Source organism: Echinops telfairi, unplaced genomic scaffold, assembly GCF_000313985.2.
Source record: "Echinops telfairi isolate 266 unplaced genomic scaffold, ASM31398v2 ScPeMD7_4;HRSCAF=17, whole genome shotgun sequence".
NCBI classification, from domain to species: Eukaryota; Metazoa; Chordata; class Mammalia; order Afrosoricida; family Tenrecidae; genus Echinops; species Echinops telfairi.
Window position 1 is genome coordinate 6,598,836 of NW_022103900.1, and position 19,779 is coordinate 6,618,614.

Here is a 19,779-nt window from a genome sequence, read left to right on the forward strand (position 1 = left end):
TTAAGCTTCTTTATTAATTTTTCTTTTTAGGGCTGTACTGTAGGTTGGTAGATTGTGTTTATTTAATCCATTCCCTACTAGCCATATTTAACTTGCTTCCATTGCTTGTTATTATAATCACTGCTATAATCAATAACCTCAGATTTGCCTCATTTCACTTATATGTTTCTACTTTTGAAGGATTTCAAAAATATCATGAAAAAAAATTGAATTGAAAGTTAATTTTAAAATTTCAGGAACTTCTTGAAGCACCTTCATATATTATGAGAAGTGGAATTGCTAAGTCACAAGATTTGTATATATGTAATTTTGATGTTTATCGCCAAACACTGCCCTCCATAGAGACTATGTCAATCTACATTCCCATTATCAATGCAAGAGAATGCCAGTTTCCTCATATTCTCACCAATCCAATGTTTTACCCAGTGGTTTAATATTTGTATACCTGATAGGTAAAACAACAGCTTGTTAGTATAATTTTAATTTGCATGTCTCATTCCCTTCTGCACCAAACATTTGCATGCCTATGAGTATGTGCTGGACAAGGTTATGACTAATTTAAAACACTGACTTATTTAATAGCTGTTACTACCCTAAGAGATAGATTCTCCTCGTGTCCCTATTTGTTGATGTGAAACCGAGGTGCAGAAGTTCAGTCACTGCCACACGGCCACACAGGTTTAGAAAGAGGTGTCACCAGGGTGAAGAACTTTGGCTCCAAAGTCCTTCCTCTTCTCAGTGAGGTTGGCCATCTTTTTAGATGAGAAACAAATCCAGCGACACTCGTAAGAGGAAGAGCTTTATATCCAGAAATAATGATCTACCGAGCAGGCATCCCAGCCCAGTCCACCTCAAGCCCCCAAGTCCCTCGTCAGACTCACGCAGCTGCAGGCTGGTGACCCCGGAAAGTGACGCCGGACACAGGAGCTCCACAGGCTCTTGGTGCAGTCCCATGGATCCAAGGTCGGTGGGAACATGTCCCACATGGGCCTGGCTGCCCCAAAGATTCTTTCTTCACCTTTGAAAAAGAATAATTTTATTCAGATATATCTTTTTAATGAAGTTATTCTCTTAAATAACTTTCTATACTCAGTCCTGTTTTTCAGTGATTTCTGTTAAATATATGTTGGATTTCTTGTGTCTGACTTCCATGTTATTTTCTTTCTAATCTTTTTCATTGATTTTATATTTTTGGACTTGATGCTACATTATTCCCTTTTAATTGCTCACCTTTGAAACTAGCGTGTGCTTCTTGGACAAACTGTTGTGAAAGTTTACAGAAATGTTCAGGGCTAATTAAATGCCCAAATGTTTTTAATGTAAATTCATTTAGAATTTACAACAGCTATGGTTTTGTTGTTATTGTTGTTGTTTTAACCTCTCAGGTTCGGTTAGGAGCCCCGGTGGTAGGTGGTGGGCTGCTAATTGCCAGGTCAGCAATTCGAAACCATCAGCTGCCCCTCAGGGGAAAGGTGAGGCTCTCTAGTCCTGGAAAGTGTCCCAGTCTTGGGAACGCACACGGCAATTGTATTCTGCCCCAGAGGGTCGCTGTGAGTTGAAATTAACTTGATGGCATTGGGAGGGAGAGTATGTTTGTTTAATCTTGTATGCTATATGTTCATTTTGTTGTGTTTTATTTCTTTTTTTCTTTTATTTATTCATTAATAAAACATTTTTGTTGTGTTTTATTATGCTTGTTTATTACCATAAAGGCAGACTACTCCGAAAACGTAGGTTGTTTCCACAATTCTCATTTAACCTTGCCTTTTCTGCTCTTTGGAATCAAAGTGAGCCTAGCAGGCTTTGCTGGTACACCTTATACTCGCTTCTACGAACAAGGCATTTCCTTTTTGCACTTCAGGTGGTTTTTCACCCCCTCTTGTTTGCTGCTTTCAATCCTGCATGTTAATTCCTACTAGTGATTACTCTTCCCTCTGTATTATGTTTTAGGGGTTTGTCTGTCTTCAAGTTTGGCCAGTAATGTGCTATGGGTATTTCCCTCTTTGTTCTTATGCACCTTAATATTTTTACAGAAAGAGAAGAGATAAATATTGACTCACTCTATAGCCAACATCATTAAAATGAAAGTCTACAAAATGTCTTATATACCAATAAAAAAATACAATAGATAAACGAGTAAAGGATATGAATAAGAAATTTGCAAAGGAGGAAACAAAAGATCCATAATCTAATACATATAAAAATTTGATATGATTACCAAAATAATGCAAAATGAAACTGGATCTTGTAGAATAACCAAATTGCAAAAATGTGTTTTGAAGCAGAATAGCCAATGTTGCTCCAGTTGCCACGACAACAGCCCTCTTGCCTACTGCTAGAGGAAGAGTAAACTGGGACAAATTATGTGGAGACCAGCTTTGCAAAATCACTCCAGTGCCTCAAAAACGTTTGTATTTCTTGACCAATAAAACGAGTCTCATTATAAGGATTTAGTCACAATAATAATTAGAGGTTTAAAAAAGATTTATGTGGAAGGAAAGTCATAAAAAAAAAACCCAGATTGATTAAATAAATTGTTCCATGCCCAGAATACAGAATAACATGTTAGCGCAAAAATCGATACATTGGAATCGCCTCGGTGACAACTGGCAACAACAACAAAATGGTCAAATGTCTAAAAGAACCACGAACGAAACTTCACTGAAGGAAGCTTGAATCAGAAATGCTGAGTTGCTGATTTATAACCTAACGATGTTTTGAGTTTCTAAGTCTGATTTAACTCTGAAAAGAGTTAGTGATTTAACAAAATGCTTAAAATATAAGGATACTTTATTTGGTACATAAAATATGCTGTGCACTCCGAGGTAGTTAAAATATGAATTGTGCAGTTTCTAGTACCAATATCCACACTCCTAGCTTGCATCATATCTTTCTCTATACTGACTTTAAACTACATCTAACTACACATAGTATATATAGCTATATAAAGTTTGGAAGCATTGTCATACATATATGGTAGAATTGTACACACTATCAATTTTGCTTTACGACATTTTTGAAGTTCTAATAATAAAAATATAATAATGAAAATACTATATGTAATCACATATGTTATTTTTATAATCAGAATATACAAGGCTCACTGGGCTCTTATTGTTTGATACTAAAATCTTGGCACCAACCAAGGATAGAACTAACCCCTGGTTCCCTGCCATTCTGGCAGGGGCATAAAATCCCATTGCTGTTGAGTCGTGACCTACAAGGCCCCGGTAGGACCCTGTAGCCTTCCTCCCTAGGGTTTCCAAGGCCACAAGTCTTGCTTCCACAGAGTAGCCGGTGGCTTTGAACTATCCATGTTCCAGTTAGCTGTAGATCACAGGACTCCTCAGAAAGGGAGAAGGTTTATGGTTTTCTTTAAGTGGAGTCCTCAAGACATGGGCGACTTTGTCATCTGTCCACCATTTGCCTTGCTCTTTCTTGTTGACTCTCCTTGCTTACGTGCAGTGAGGCGGGGAAGCCGTCTCTTCTCCCAGGTCCCCTGTGCTTCCTTTTGGGCTCAGAGCATCTGTGTAGCCTCACGATATTGGTAAGAGCTTGTGGCTGCTCGCTTCCAAGAATTCCCAACAGAATAGTTACAAGAGGAGAGAGAAGGAGATCATTTCTCTTCCTTGTCTTCGCTCACCAGTCTGCATTTGCTTAGGAGACGTGAAAGTTCATTTAAGTAAAAACCTGTCAATTTTGCTTTTCTACTCTTTCAATGGGTCATTTAACTGTCTAATTAGAGAGTTTATTTGAGAGTTTCAGTACAATTCCTCTGAGTTTTCAGTGTCTTTTTTTTTTTTTACCACTTGGTATGAAAGTGGCAAGCTATCATGATAAAGCCTCTTAAGAAATTAAACTATTTCTCTCAAACAATCTTCATTTTGAATGCCCAAGATTTGTATTTTGTATCGCAAGCAGGACTTCTTTCAGATTAAATTCTTCACATGACAGCTTTGGGAGCGCTAAGGGGGTTGGTTGGTACCTTACTGCATCTCTGAATCTGGGGCCGTGGAGGGTGGGTTTGTGATAGCACTGCAGCATGTGTTTTGTAGTTGCTTGTTTTGTTTTTGCTTGCTGCTCTTTTGTCTTGTGGTTATTTTCAAAGATCTCTTTCCATAAAGATTTGAAAAATCACATAACCAGAAAAGGAAAGTAACTGTCTAGAAATGAAATAAGACAAAACAAAACCAAGTCCCTCAAACAATTAATCGCATCTTCTTTCCATGTAATTTGGGGTTGAAGTGATGCAAAGTGAAAAACCTGTAATTTTCTTGTAAGTGTATTACACTCTTTCCTCCTGTTAAATTTTTGTAGCTAATTTTCCAATGAGTTCTGAGAGCAAGTGTTTTTGTGTTAGGTTTTTTTCTTTAATAAAATCTACTATTAGACAGTGTGTTAGTCTGGGTAGACTAGAGAAACAAATTCATAAACATTCATATGTGTATAAGATATACAAGAGCAATTGAATATTGAGAAAACATCCCAGTCCAGATCAAGTCCATAAGTCCAATATTAGCTTATATATCTGATACCAATCTATAAAGTCCTTTTCAGACTCATGAAACACATGCAACGGCGCCAAATGCAGGAAGATTACAGGCCAGTGTGTGGAAAGTCTTGTGGCTCCAATGGTGGTAGAGGCATCTCAGCACTGGCAGGGGTCTCCACGTGAATCCTTCAGCTCCAGGGCTCTAGCATAGCTCCATGTGTCTTGTCACCAAGCACACCTCACAGGAAGTGAGCATGTGTTCCACCTCCAATGAGCTATTGATGTTCTTAGCACCTCCAAATGAGGTCATCAAGCTGCGACCTGATTGACAAGCTAAACTCCACCCCTTTACTCTTAAGTCTCAAATTGACAACAGATTATATAACTACCACAGACAGAGATGAAAATAAAACAAACAAAAAGCCAGACCAACCTGATAAAACCAAATGTTTCCTTTGTTTGCCTTATGGCTAAGGCTGCTAGATCCTGGGGAAAAATATCAAGGAGGTATAGAATGTTAGAATAACCTTACATATTTTTGTCCCTTCTCTTTGGTCTGTGCAATAGATGCTAAGCATCTGTGCTGCCTTTAATGACTGCAGACACTGCCTATAGGTTGCATGTGGGCCACAGATTTTTTATATGGGCAGTACACAACTGACAATTAATGTCACATTCAACTTCAAACCGCCGAAGTTCCTTTGAAAAGAGAACGACTTGGTTTACTGGACGTGGATTCCTATATTCTACTAACTTACTGGTCTAGCATAGTAGCTACCTCGTCATAATGGGCTTGTGCTCTCTATTTTGGCCTGGTCCTCACTACTCCTTACTGTTTATCATCCGTTCCCTTTATGCTCCTTTGTTTATTGATTTTCAAGACCTTTTTGTTGTGATTTGGGTGAAAGTTGACAGAGCAAATTGGTTTCCATCCAACAATTCATGTACATTTTGATTCACGATATTGATTGAGATCCCAATAATGTAATAGCATTCTTCCTTCTTCCTCCCCATCTTCAGCATTTCCATTTGTCCTTCTTTCCTATCCCTTCCTGCCCTCTGAGCTTCATGCTGTCCTTTGGAGCTCATGTTATTGGTGCAACTTCTTGATGTTGTTCACCTTGGAGAGCTGTCTGTTGTTTGATAGGAAGATGAACCAGTGGGGCGAGCACAGTTCCAGGAGCCCTGCTGGTGCAGTGGGTTAAGGGTTGGTTGTTAACAAACGGCAAGGTCAGAAATGCAAATCCACCAAGTGCTCGGTGGGAGAAAGCGAGGCTCTCTGCTTTTGTAAGGAGTTAGAGTCACTATTCTTCCACGGAGGATGTAGACTGTAGTCTCTGTGCACTACACTGATTGACTGTCGTGTCCCCTGTGACTGCCTAGGGTCCTGAGATGCCCTGCCGGGCAACCCATCCCCTCAAGATGTTTGGCTGTGTCTAAGAAGTTTTCATAACTTTGCCCCATGTACGGTCTATTATATTCATGGATATATTTGCAGCATATGTAAATACATATGTAAAAATTCCCTCCATCAAGCATATATATTATATACAGGGGAACCTAGGTGGTCTTCTTTTTGGAAGAGATCAGAAAGGGTGAAGGGAATGTGGACTCTCATTATATATGTGGGTATAGCTCCATTCACCTTCATACACCTGCTCAACTTCTGTGTCTATCAATGTATCTACTCACAGGTTATTGTTATTGCGGGATTATGTACGTAGTAGTTTTTAACCTCTGCTGCTTTTCATTTTTGGTCTTCTCAATGTCTTCCATTTTCTTGATCGTTTTATGCTGACCTCCCCATTATTGTATAGTACCTTCATCCTCACTAATATTAATACTTGTGTACCCTCTGGTTGGTAATTTGCCCTCCCTTTTCAGCCCATCGCTGATACCTGACCAAGAGCGTTTCTGTCTGTGTCTCAGTTCTTTCTTGACGCTGGTTGATAGCGTTCTCATACAACATTGGGCTCTGTGATCGACTAATTTCACTGAGCTTCAGCTCCTCCAGCTTCCTCCGTTGTCTGAGTAAATTTGAATATCCATTGTTATTCTTTAATGTTGTGTAAGATTCCATACTACGGTTGTACTCTCTGAAGGATCCCTGGTGGTCTAGTGGGTCACGCATTGGGCTGCTCACTGCAAAGTCAGGAGTGGGGACTCACCAGCCTCGCCTGTAAGGTCTGCTGCCCTGGAAACCCAGAGGGGTTCCTAATTGCTGTGGGTGAGGACTGATGTGATGGCAGCTGGTGGTGGGATTATAAGTACCATGGTTTGCTAATTCATTTATCTGTTAATGAGTACTTGGATGGTTTCCATGTTTTTGTTATTGGGAATAGCATGGCAATGATCATGAGTATGCATATACTTTTTGGGTCATGGCTTTTATTTTGTAGGATATATACCAGGAAGGGGATTGCTGGCTGATGTGGTATTTCTATTTTCTGCTTTTGAAGGAAGCACCATACTGTTTTCCACAGTGGCTACACCGTTTTACCTTCCACCAGCAGTGCATGAGGGTTCCACTCTTTCCACACCCTCACCAGCATTTTCCGCTTTCTATTTCTTTGAACTTCGCTATTAAGGTGGGCGTGAGATGCCCTCGTACTGCTGTTTGGGTTTGTGTCACCCTACTGGCAAATGGGCGCAAGCCTTTACCTCCTGTTTTGTTTGCTGCTTGAAGGTCTTCTTTGGTAAAATGTCTGTTCATGACCTCTGTCCATTTTCCAGTGGGAGTATGTGTGTGTTCATTGCTGATGTAGTGAAATGTATTTACCTCTGGCGCTCCTCCCAGTGGCCTATCCCACCTCCACCATGGCCATCAGGCCAGGCAGCCAGGAGCCTATTTGCTGACTTCCAAGGCTGATGGTTTCCCTAAGGCCGGATGTGCAGCAGGAGGGAAGGAGCCTCAGTACTGGGGGTTTGGTTCTTCAGTCCTCATGAAGTGGGCCGCACTGGGAAGCTGTGTTCATTTTAAATCCTCTCATTCTGGGATGGGTGGGTGGGGGAACCCAGGGGCATGTTGGCAACTCATTCTCATTTCTCTTCACTGCGGTTTGCTTGGCATCTGATCATTGCTAGAAAAAAGAAAAACTATAACACTGCTAGTTCAGAGCATAAGAAATCTAGGCTCAGTTTGAGAGTGCCTCTGCCCCGTTCAAGCCCATACATTCTGTAGTGTCCTTAATGCACCCTTTGCCTCTCATCCAGGATCCCCTTTTCTCGCAGCTGAAATCATTCATTCCATGTATTTTTACTCATACGTCATTTTCTTCCTCTTTCAGGTATCTGCATGCAAAAAGCTTTCTTTTTGCTTGCCTTCTGTTTTTGTTTCCCCCCACAATCTTGTAGGGGATGCCTATCGATCTACAAGGCACATGCAGCCAGGATGTGTCTCAAACTTCTAGGCAGCCCTCGGACTGTTAGGAACGAAACATGTACACTCTCCGGCATCAGTGGTTCTGTGAATGTTACCTATATCTGTGATTGAGCCAAACACTCAGTGTTGGCAAAGTGAAAGCCGTTATTATTATTTATAGAAAGCAAGCAGCGACAAGAGATTCCTAAAGAAGATTCTCTTACTCTTTACAAATCACCCATGTTAATTTTACTTTACTGGACCAGCATATGTTAGTACAAACCAGATGTTGTCTTTGTATCACCACTGCCTCTGGCTGCCACCATGCTACCCAAGGGGCCTGAATAGCTTCATCGATTTCTTTCAGTGGGTCTCTCAGTGTGTTACCTTGATGGCAGGGAGAACTACAGAGACTCTCTCCCCCCAGTCTCTTCCCTGGGGCCTTTCTTTGTCTCTGTGATTGGCTTCCTCCACCCCATCCAGGCTGCCGTGGTTCTCTCTCTTAGTATCACACTACCTGAATCTGCGCTGCCGAGGGCCTGCATGACTCCTGTCAATACGGTCAGGGGACTGTGTGTCACCCAGGGCACACTAAGCATCTACCCTAGATGAGCGAGCACATGTTACAGCTCTTTAGCCGCAGGCAAACTTCTTGCATGCCAGTGCCCAGTTCTCTCCCTGCGGGCCAACAAGCCCACCATCTCTCCATTCAGTATTTCAGATCTTTCTTCTGGGTTTAAAAAGTTACCAGTGCAGGAATCCTGGTCTCAAAAGATATTAGATAATAAAGACACTTCTTGATCTTTAGTGAGGTCCCCTCAAACTTTTATGGGATTGGATCTCCTATCAGTCTAGGAGGATGGCAAACCAACTAACCCCTTGCCTTGACTGAAAAAGATTCAATACTATTGGGTGGATTTACAAACCACTACTTGCATGGTAAACTGGCCAATCTCTTGCAAGATTGGCCAGTCATTCATTTTGTGGGAATCATAAGGCCATGACTAGAAAGAACATATAAAGCAATTTATAACACCACAAACTTATAAATAAATAAGAGTACCTCCTTGAATGTTTTCCTTTCTTTTTCAATTTCTCCCCCCCTCTACATGATTAAATTCATTTGTATGAGTGAATATCTACATTGCCAATCACTCTTTGCTATTTTTAAAGTTGATTTGTTTTCTGTGCCCTGGATTATTCCTCAGAGATGGTCTTCTGATTTCATCTCTAATAAAGTAGAGATAAATATTCCTTCTGATCTCCTTTCATTCCAAAATATGATTACATGAATTTCTCATCTTCCATATAAACTTTGATTGAATCCCCAGCTTTTAAGGAATTAATTTTAGTTATTTTCATAGCATCATCCAAAAAGATACTGCCTTTCACTGTGTATTTTATGGCTTTCCTGCTATCTTGAAAATTAATTATATCAATGCTACTAGCCAACATCATTAAAAAAATGTATTCCACAGTGTTGAAGTATGCATCTAAAGATGTGCCCGCCCTTTACAAAAGTGTACCGTACACGCTGCTCTTACATCTGTAACTTTGGAGATTACCTTTGTCCTTCTCCAGTTTTCCTTGAGGCAGTTGGAATCCTCACGCCATCTTTCCTGCACAGAGAAGGCATATCAGGGTTTCAGGGAACTTTCTTTGGATGTTTGTTTGGGGAATAAATGCATCTTTCAAACCCAATCTTGCACTGTGCCCAGTTCATACTGTGCATTTTCATTCCATTCCGATCTCCTTAGCTTTCCAGTATCTGACTATTAATCCAAAAGTTTCCCTAGGAATAAGCCCCCTTATTCCTTATCATCAAGCCCTCTTTAATCATGAGCTCCGTACATTTACTCATCTTTAGGTAAACTTGAATATATCTTCAGTTGTATCAGAGACGTTCAGTTAGAAGACTAAGATTCACCTACTCTTGACTTCCCCTAAAGCATAGAGCTTGAACACGAATAGGCTTTTGGGAGCCAAACTTTATACCTTTAAAACTATATAAAGTAGAAAAATATCAGATATTCAGTAATTCTATACCATCAGCACAAAAAAATATCATGAGAGTATTTAAGAAAATAAAAAGAAGAAACAAGTCGAAACAAATAAAAAACAACTAAATGGGTTCCATAAGTAATGTGGAAAGATCTGCATCTTGAGTGAAAATATCATAGTACAAAGTCTGAATATTTCTCGATAAAACATAAACTGATTTATTATTGGTACCACTCATGTTGATGGTGGAAATACTTGACAGCTTAAAACTTGTCTCCGTTTATCATAATATGGTCTATTGGTGGGGTTGTAGGAATTCTGCTTCTGTTTTCGCATCTGGCTCCCATCCATGCTTAGCTGCAGCCCTTGACCTTCGTCAACCACTGCTTGGGGACCTCCTCACTTTCAACAAGCAAGGCTGTGTCAGCTGTGTGAACCATCTCACAGGTGGTTCAAAAGCTTTCCTCCAATCCTGATGCCTTGTTCTTCATAGAGTCTAGCTTCCCCGGATATTTGCATAGTTCATTATAATATTCTACTTTGTTTCCTGGACCTTCAGAGCTTTATTAAGTGTTAGTAAGGCCGACTCTCCCTTGAGAAGGCGCCTCTTCCTCATTCGTATTTGGGGGCCTTCTTTGTACTCTGTTCAGAGTCTGGAAACTCGACTAACACCTATTTACCACTGGTGACCCTGCTGGTATTTGAAATACTAGTGACAAAGCTTCCAATCTCAGAGCAACATCCAAGCCACCCAAACTGACAGGTAAGTGCTGGAATATAACCCAGAAAGATCCTTAAACTGGAAGATGCAGCTGGAGGCGGTTCAGAGCCAGGCCATACGAGAAGGACGTATCCCGTCACTTTTGGTGTTGAAGATGGACTACGGGAGCCATATACTGCAGACCGCTAAACACCAGGGAAGGAAACAAAACTGAGTTTCCTTAGGGCTTCCAGGGGAAACCCACCACCGCCGCCGCCGCCGCCGCCGCCGCCACCACCACCACCACCAACCCAACCTGCTTCTGCTTTGGTTTTGGCTCAGTGAGATTTGTGTCAGATTTCTGACTTCGAGGACTGTAAGATCTGAGTTGTTTAAAGCTGCTAAATTTATGGAGCTTTGTTACCCATTAAAAAAATTGTGAGACACACACAAAGCTGATAAACTGACTGCAGGCTGAGCAGCTGGCTGGGAGTAAAATAAACTCAAACTCATTTTTCTAGAAACCTGTTAAGTGTTTATTCATTTTATGATTTCAATTTTCATTAAAATGAAAATTATTAAAAATGAATTTTTATTAAGATTCAAAAACTCCCACTTTCTATGGGTCTTCGCACATTATCATCCATCTTTTAATGTTAAGGAAAATGTTGAAATTAGAGTGATTCCCTTCCTATAAATGTGACTTTTTAAAAATCATTTTATTGGGGGCTCATACAATTCTTACATTTTTATCTTTTCCTAATTGGGGTGATTTCCACTCCCATTCATGCTTGAAAAAAATTTGTATGATCACTTAATCAGAAAATTGAAAATAAAAGAGGAAAGGGAACAAGATTCACTCTTGTAATTGAAAAAAAAGTCCCAGGACAAGTATTGGTATATCTTTTTACACAAAGCTGATTACTGTCTGAGTTTTTGTTCTAGGTATGTCACTTGGTAATTCTTGAAATGACTGCATAAAATAGGTATTATTATTATTTCTGGTTTCACAGATGACAAACCACAAATTTGGAAAGATTAATATATTTCCCCCAAGCAAATCAGTCTTGAACTCTTGTCTGTTGACCCAAGGTTACGAGTTCTTAACCACTGAGGTTCAAGGTTTCTTGTTTCATTGATTTGCTTCGTTGGCTTCACGCGTTGGCTCCGTTGCCTGTAGCTTTGCCCTAGTGTGTGTTTGTTGTCCGTAGATTTCATTAGCCTGTCCTTCTCACTCACGTTCTGTTTTTCTTAAGTCTTTCTTTGCAGTTAAAATATGACTTCTCTTTATTACTTTTGGGGTAGCTTTTTGTGGACTATTTTATATGGCTCAATGATTAAGCACTGGCCCAAGAGACAAAAAGTTGGCCATGTGAACCTCCCAGTAACTCCGTGGGAGCAAGACCTGGGGAGGGGAGGAGCTCCCATCAAGATGACAGTCAAGAACGTCCTACAGGACAGTTCTACTCTGTCTCATGGGGTTGCTTTGCGTGAAAACCAACTTGAAGGGTGGAAGAGAAAGAAACAACATGCTTAAAGTTTTCCTGTTTTAAAATGTTTAATCTTTAATTTTTCCCCCCATGGTTAAGGGAAAAAATACATTTTTGTATCTGTTGTCTTGTCCACTTCTTGATAGACACATAGAAAAAGTCAAATGATTTCTATTTCTTCTTCTGTTTGATCAATCCCCCATCCCTCTTCAGATCGTTGACACTTGTTACCTTTTCTTGGGTTTTGCATCCCACAAAAGTTATCTATATCTTTATATGTTGAGAATGAATAGTCCCTCTTCCATGCCAGTTGGAGATAATTATCTTCTTGGCAGATCTTGACCTGGAGAATCTCTTCAGTCCCGATTCCAACATGATTTACTACAGCTGTCATGGATGGAAGGATTGATCATCTACTGCTTCCTGCTCTTGGAAGTCAGTAGAGAGTAATTAGACCTTTCACAATAGAAGTTGTCTGAATTTTTTTCTAGTCAAAAGCTAAGCATGAAAAATAGCTCCACAATGAATTGTTCCCTGGAGCTTCCTATCAACATACCTCCTCAATGCCAGCTTGACCTACTGCAGCACCATCGTCATATAGGACTATCCGATATCTTTAAGTGTATAGAACAAGAGGTACTGATGGGGTGGGGTTTCTGCACATGAGCATGTGTGTGCATGGTGCATGATCTCCTTTATCCTAGGACTTATGTCTTTGAGATAAGTATCTACATAAAACAAAGAGAGTAGACAGAACTCAGTCAGTCAGTCTATCTGTCTGTCTGCCTCCCTGCTTGCCTACCTATCATCTATTCCTGTATGGCCCAAATGCTTTCTTTCACTTAGTGAAATAATTTGCTTTCGACTGTTACTTCTACCATTTGGCCTCATCTGAAAGAGTCCTGATGGCACTGTAGGGTAGGCACTGCCCTGCCAATCACAAGGTCAGCAGTTTAAACCCACTATCCACTCCTTAAGAAAAAGATTCATCTGCCTGCTCCCATAAAAAATGTGCAGGCTCAGAAACCCTCCTATAGGATCACTACGACTCAGAACTGACTTAGTGGCAGTGGGTTTTGGGGTGGGCTTCATCTGGATTTTGTCCAGTAGACATTTTGTACTGACTTTGTCAAATTGTTGATAAGTGCTCCTACTTCCCAGTGTTGTCATGGTGACTGACACAGCTTTTTATTGCTATTAGAATTGGGAAATCCTGAAGCGTGAGTGGAGCTGTCCTTTCTACCAACCGGTTGTCCAGCCCCAGCTCATTTCTTTCCCTTCCTTGCCCTTCCTTCCTTCCTTCCTTCCTTCCTTCCTTCCTTCCTTCCTTCCTTCCTTCCTTCCTTCCTTCCTTTCAGGACACCTGGGCCACACATTCCTGGAGCCTCATGGCCTTCCTGTGTTGAGTTGGGCAGTTCTCCCTGTTGCTCTCATGTTCATCTCATGCGGACCCTTGAGTCTGGCACTGGGTGTCTCCCACGTGGGACTCTGAGCAGTTTGCTAACATGTGATTTCCTTTCAACCTAAAGGAAGAAGCTTTTTAATTTTTATTAAATACTTTTATTGGAGGCTCTTACAACTCTTATCACAATCCATACATTCATCCGTTATGTCAAACACATTTGCACATTTGTTGCCCTCACCATTTTCAAAGCATTTTCTTTCTACTTGAGCCCTTGGTATCAGCTCCGAGGCTCTGCTGTGTTCTTTTTGGCCCCGTAGATAAGATGCTTTCCCCAACTGTGGGACCTACCGTACAGGTGATAAGCAGGTGGTTTATGGAGCTTCACCTGTGAAATGTCTTTGATTCCCTTGTATTCACTGAGTACAGTCTATATTCCTAAATGAAATGCACCTGGCAGGCAGGTAACCTTTTCTTCTTTTGCTTCAATTCCATTTCAAGTGTGTATCAATGAGACCAACTCTAAACCACCTGCTATTCTTACATAAACTGTTCATATGTCACCAGTCATAAAATCAGTGGTCCTTACAGTGGAAAAGGACCTTAAACGTAGCATAATTGTATATAATTACACTGGAATAGCCTTCCGTACAATGAAATGAAGGCATGCCATGAAACCAGCTCTACAATATGCGCTTGTGTGTGTGTGTATGAGGGGAAGATGCTGCATTTCCAACAAGATCGTCTCTGGGTGGTGAAATGACTGACGCTTTTTATTTTCCTTCCTGTTCCTCCCACTTATTCAAAATGTCTACAACAAACAGCACTAGATGACACACACCATGGAGACGTGCCTTTGGAATTTTGAGGGATATATTTTCTAACCTACAATTCTCTATCTGTTCCATTACTGATGAAAAGCAGGCTAGGATAGGATAAAGACAAGCTTAGACACGCAACTGTGAAACTTCCCCTCCCGTCGGCCCTTTTTAGGAAATTTGGTGAGGCTGGCCCATTGCAGAACACAGGGGTGAGTAAAAAAAATGTAGAAAACAAAAAACACAAACCAAGAAAGTTTGTAGAAATTCCTTGGATGACAGACACACAGCCAGCAGAGCAAACACTTGCTTTATAAAAATCATAGGAGAGAGAGAGAGAGAGAGAGAGAGAGAGAGAGAGAGAGAGAGGAGAGCGAGCACTAGTTTTGGTCCATTTTGGGAGAAATAATTAAGAAGCAGCAACTAACTCAGATATGCCCCCCGCGATGTCAGTTTTAATAAAATTTTAAATGTATTTTTTGTTCAGTACCTACTTACTAAGTACCTATTCTGTGCTTGGTTCACAGACATAATCGTGAATAAGAACAAAAAAATTCTCTTTTTATGGAGCCTAAGAAGAGTATAGCTATGCTCCAGAGCCCTCTTTTATAAAAGGGGTCTTTCCCCCAGTTTAATAAACAAGGAGGCCACGTTCAGAAGGTCTACATAACTTGTCCAAAGTTGCCAATTAGCAAGTGTCAGCACCGGGATTTAAACACAGAAGAGAAGCTCATGCTTTCTTGGTTCAGTTGAACGTAAAGAGGAAAAAGTGTCTGGTAGGAAATTTGCTTTCTTAGAATTGTATTCTTAGCAAAAATGGTGAGGAAAACAATTTTGAAAACTCTCCTGGATAGCCATTTTGTGGATGCTATTTCTGGATAAGTTTCCACCTGATTGTCTGTGACAACACACCCCAGTGCAGACAGATGCACGGCTGAGGACGCTGCCATCCGACGCCCCAAAGCCTGCTGCAGAGCCCAGAATGTGGGCTCAGCAGAATCGCAAATTGAAAATAAACTTGTAAACCATTGTCAGTGATGTAGCTCCAAGACTTTATGTGCTGAAGTGTCTTTTAAAGTTGTTTTTCATTACAGTGGCCCCTCTTTCAATGGGCAGAATTCATTTTCTCCTCTTTAAGTGTGCTCAGTGAGGGGAACGTAGGTCTTCCCAGGAAGATACAGATCTGATTTTCTGGTGCCGAGTGTAAAATGAATCCAATCCTTCAAACCTGGGAATCATTCTGTGCCTTATTCTCCCCTCTCCAGTCCAGCCCACAGAAATCCTTCCCCAGCAGCCTGCCGCTCTCAGGGAACCTTCTCCAAGGAGCTCAACGGTCCCTACCCAGCCAAGACAGGATTTCTGGGAGAACACAGATGTCTGTTCGGCCCACAGCCTCTCTGATGTTAGGTTTGATAGAGGACCCTGAACCCAGCTCAGGCTCGATAGCAGATAACTAGCCTTGTGACTTGAATCGCATTTCCGCTGAAACCAGCACTCACCACCTGATCACCACCTTATGTGTGTCAGAGTAGGACTGGTCTCCATAGAGTGTCCAAGCGCAAGTCACCAGGTCTGAGCTTCTGAGCCCAGTAGAATCACCAATCTTTTGGTTATGCTCTGAGTGTTTAATCAACTGTGTTGAACAAGGTCTACTTGAGTGCAATCCTAGTTCCATTCCTAAATAGCTCTGTGCTCTTGGATGATTTCATTCCTCTGTATATTGGCTTTGAGTTTGAACCACTGACCTTGTGGTTAGTAGCTCAATGTGTCATCCACTAGGTCAATTTGAGTTTGGTTTGGGGAGTTGATTGTTTTGAGGACCATACAAAGACATTATGAACATTTTGTACGCCATCCTTAATGCACGTACCAAAACTCCAAAAATGGCATGTAGTTACAATTCTTTACTCAATTTCAGTGACTTCCCAGCTTCAAATTTGGTGGCAAAGTTTCCTTAAGAGAATATCAAGTACCATTATCTTCAAATGTCGATAAACTGTTACATCATAAGTCCCACTAATTCACAATTTAGTTTCACACACAGTACACATTCAAATGTGCAACCTTCACAGCACCTAACAAAGCGATCAGAAAAACTGAACTACCACGACCAGAGGTGTTACAGAATGCACACAGTTATGACAAGAAAGCCAGGCTGACAGAATGGGTTTCAGATACAATTATACAACAACAACATGGACACCGAACTTAAAATGTTCAAGTCACACAAATGCATTACGATGACTCCAAATTAAGTGTATTTTGTATTTGTAGTTAGGTGCCATTGAGTCAGTTCTGTGGAAAATAGAATGCCACATTGCCCAGTCCTGAACCACCCTCCCTAGTGTTCTCATATTTGAGCCTATTGTTGCAGCCACGTCAATCCTCATTGTCAAGGGTTTCCTCTTTTTCTCTGCCCCTTTCCTTTACCAAGCATGAAATTATTCTTCAGGGACTGATCTCTCCAGACGTCATGTCCAAAGTGCATGAGACCAAGTCTCAACAAGTCATCTTTTCCGCTAAGGAGCATTCTCGTCTTCTAGGACAGATTGGTTTGTCCTTTTGGCAATCCGTGGTCCTTTCAATATTCCTCACCAGCACTATCATTCAAATGCATGGATTTGTATTAGGGACACAAAACCATCCCCATCCAATGCCACGTTGCGTTGACACCAAAGATAATAAAATATTCTCATAATTTAATGTCCCATTATTTTCTGGTTGTTCCCCCAAATAAAGAACTAATAAATGATTTTACATTTTTGGTTTTTTGCTTTTTAAACATTTACACTTAAAACAATGGCATTAGGTGGGATTTACTCCTCCTTAAAAATGTTCTAGCAACTACCAAAAAACTTACACTTATGAAATAGTTGAATAAATTTTCTCTTAATTGTAAAAAAAGGGAGATACGGGGCCCACTGATAAGACATGGTAGATAAACAATCAGACTTGCCTTCATTTTCTTCTGCTTGATCAGAGGCTGGACTCTCCTTGTTTTTCGTTTCTCCGCTTTCAGCAGGTCAATCTTCTTGAGTTGTTTGATTAGCCACTTCAGCCTCTTTTCTCTTCTTTTCCCTCTTACTTGAACCTTTTTGTCTGAAGATTGATCATACCTGTGGCTTTTTTGGCTTTGTCTCCACATTTTCAGACACACGTTTCCCTGACAACCTTGCCAATCTCCTCTCTGAGCTCCTCCTCACCCTTCCTTTGGGGCATTTAGTGGTAGAGCACTTTCCAGATGCCTGTGGCTGGTGCAGAGAGCTCCAAGAGGCTGGGTTGCCTAGCTGCTGCTGCTCTGCCCTCTGCCCTCTAAGTTGGTTGGGTTTCATGCCAGCTTGGCTGGGCCAAGATTCCTCTGTAGTTGGGCAGGTGAAAAAACAAACCAACCCAAACTAGCCAAATCAATGCTGACTCGTATTGACCCCTGTGGGTTTCCGAGACTGTAACTGTTCACTTGGAGTAGAAAGCCTCCTCTTTCTCCCACAGAACGGCTACTGGTTTTGAACTGTCGACCATGCAGATTGCAGCTCAACATGCAACCACTATACCGCCAGGGCTCCTCAGTTTGGCAGTAAATGTCAATAACTCCCAACCGCCCCTTACTCTGGTCCTAGCCTGATGGTTCTTCTGGGAAGCGTTTGGTTCCGCACCAGGCCGTGGGGACAGAGCTCATTTCTGCTGCTGCTTCTCGCTCCTTCTGGAGCGGATGGATTTCCCCAGCTGTATGTTACCTGAGATAAACTGGGATTATCTCGGTTAGAAGAACAAGGTCAACGTGGCCATTTGTGTTTTCTCTCTCCTAGTATTCACTCACCTTTCTCCTGGAAACAGCCAGCCCATGTTATCTCCAGAAAATACTTTCTTCCCTGTCCTAAGGCCTGTTCTTTGGTTGGTGCGCCTATCTCTGAAGTAACTGACTCGGGTCTCCAGACTGGATTGCCCTGGGCAATGCCCTGGGCACAGTGGTTAGCTCAGGGATTTGAAACCAATGAGGACTTTTTTTTTTCTGAGGTGATTTGGCAAATGCTCTTTTCCGGTCAACTTGAACTGGGAGAGTGCGATTTGAATTAGAAAATGGTTATCCCTCGCTTATTTTTTGAAAGTTGATGTGAGATGGGTCTTATTTCTCTCTTTAATATTTGATAGAATTAATAAGTAATGTTCCTCACTTTCTTTACTTGTCACTGGTCTGTTAAAAATATGAATTTCTTTTTGAGAGACTTGTGTGAATTTTTAATTTTGGGGGGAATTTGTCCATCTCATCTGTGAAGTGTTCAGTGTGTTCGCCCACATAGAGTTTCATAATAATCCCTTATGATCCCTTTTAATTTATAAGATTTTGTTCCTAGACCCTATTTTACCCTTGAATTTAGTACTTTGTTTATTTTCCTTTTTAATTTTAGTTAATTTAAAACATAATTTACCAATTTGGATGAATTTTCAAGCAGCTCACATTTGGGTCCATTGATTTTTCTTCCTATTATCACTCATTTCCATATTGATTTGATTCATACTTTGGCTTGTATTACTTCTCTCCTCTTGGTTAATTTTTATTTGCTTTATCTTTGTGAGTTTTAATCGATAATTTTAGACATTCATAGTCCTTGAAATAATTAATGTGCTAAACTGCTAACCCTGACTTAAGAATTTAGGTTCACCCAGACATGTCAGACATGTCTTAGAAGATTTCAAAGACTAAGATTTTGGAAGCAGATTGTCATATAGTGCTATAATTATTGTTTTAAAGAACCCTCTAGCCTTTAAAGTAATTTAGAGAAGAGAAGAAGACTAATTTTGTACAGTTCAATAGTTTTAATTTCTTCCTGTGGACTCTCCTTAAACATCTTTCCTGTCCCTTTATTCTCTCCTCTTTTTCCAGAACTCTCACTACATGTATGCTAGTTTGATTGAAGTCCCATCGGCTTCTTAGGTCTAATTCATTTACCCTTGGTTTTCCCTGTGTTTTTCAGATTGAACCATGTTCAGTCATAGACAAGGACTTTAGTTACCCTACAGAACAGAGTAGAACTGTTCCCACAGTTCCCGATGGGGTCCATCTTCAGAACACATGTCTGTCTCCATCCACTCTTCATTTCTGAAGGGTAGTATCCATGGATGTGGAGTGCTGGCAGCATAGTGCTTATGAGTTGGGCTGCTAACTGCTAGGTCAGCAGTTCAAACTCCCAGCTTCTCCTAAAGAGAAAGACAGGGCTTTCTACTCCCATAAAATGTTAGTCTTGGAACACACAGGGGCAGTTCTTCCCCATCCTGCAGGGTAGCTATGAGTCAGAATCAACGTGATGGCAGTGTCTCTGGTTTTTAGTTTTATCCAGGAATATAGGGGAACACTGGAGGGAACACAGTGTGGTAAGCATTGAACCCACTGGGCACTTGGTAGGAAAAAGATGATGCAGCCCATGTCCATAAAGATGTACTCCCTCAAGTACTCCCTCAATGCAAGAATACTTTCTTCTATTAAATTGGCATTCCATCATGCTCACCTTCCCGACAT

The 19,779-nt window shown here is 41.0% G+C and overlaps 1 protein-coding gene across 1 annotated transcript in view; it reads right to left on the reverse strand.

The window, feature by feature from the left end:
* Window positions 1-887: 887 nt before the first annotated feature.
* Window positions 888-19,779, reverse strand: part of B3GALT1 (beta-1,3-galactosyltransferase 1) — a 490,113-nt gene continuing 471,221 nt past the window's right edge. Inside the window, exons 4-5 of the transcript XR_006680911.1 lie at window positions 9,419-9,472; window positions 888-1,018 (exon numbers count right to left, since the gene is read on the reverse strand). The gene's annotated coding sequence lies outside the window, so the exon portion shown is untranslated. The remainder of the gene's footprint in view (window positions 1,019-9,418; window positions 9,473-19,779) is intronic.